The following is an 864-nucleotide window of genomic DNA, read 5'->3' on the forward strand; positions in this document are numbered from 1 at the left end:
CCGGTCTCCACATGGGATCCGAACCCTCAGCGGGAGCGCCGCCGCACTCCCAAGCAGCGCAGTCTCCAGTGCGCCACCGGGCTGGCCCAGAAAACTCTTTTCTAATAATAGCTTGTTTCTTTTTCATTTTTTGTGTTATACAACCATATCATGTATCTATGAGTAGTGAGTTTTGTTTCTTTTCAATTTTTAGATCTTTCTTTTTCTCGTCTTCCCATGCTATTGAGATTTGTAGTGCAGTGCCCATGCTTCTGATTTCAAGGGCAACGTCAGTAAGCATGGTGTTTGCTGAAAGTGTTTTTGTAAACACCCTTTATCAGGTGAGGAAAGTTCCCTTCTATTATTACCTGGAGAGTTTTTATTATGCTTAAGAGCATTTATCAAATACTTTTACTACATCTACTGAGATGATCATATGATTTTTTTCCCCTCCTTTAATATGTTAAATTGATGAATTAATAGGTTTTCTGAAGTAGCCTTGCTTTCCCAGGACAAACTCCAATAGATCATGATGTATGATCCTTCCTTTGCATTGTTGGATTTGGTTTGCATACACACACGCACACACACATATTCATTTACATATCTGTATGTTTTCATGTGGGTGGGTGTGGGTATGTATATATTTCAGATGTTTTTCATCTGTGTTCATGAGTAAGATTGTCTATAACTTCCCTTTCTCATCCTTGTTAGGCTTTTCTATTAAGGTTATGATAGCTTATAAAATAAGCTATAGATGTTCCTTTTATTCTCTTTCTAGAAAAGTCTTGTAAAACTGGGATTATTTTTTTCTTGAATATTTGGCAGAACTGCCTGAGAGCCACCTGGCATGAACTTTCCTGTATGGGAACATTTTTGATCACT

This window comes from Galeopterus variegatus, unplaced genomic scaffold (assembly GCF_000696425.1).
Source record: "Galeopterus variegatus unplaced genomic scaffold, G_variegatus-3.0.2 Scaffold8600, whole genome shotgun sequence".
Taxonomy (NCBI): domain Eukaryota; kingdom Metazoa; phylum Chordata; class Mammalia; order Dermoptera; family Cynocephalidae; genus Galeopterus; species Galeopterus variegatus.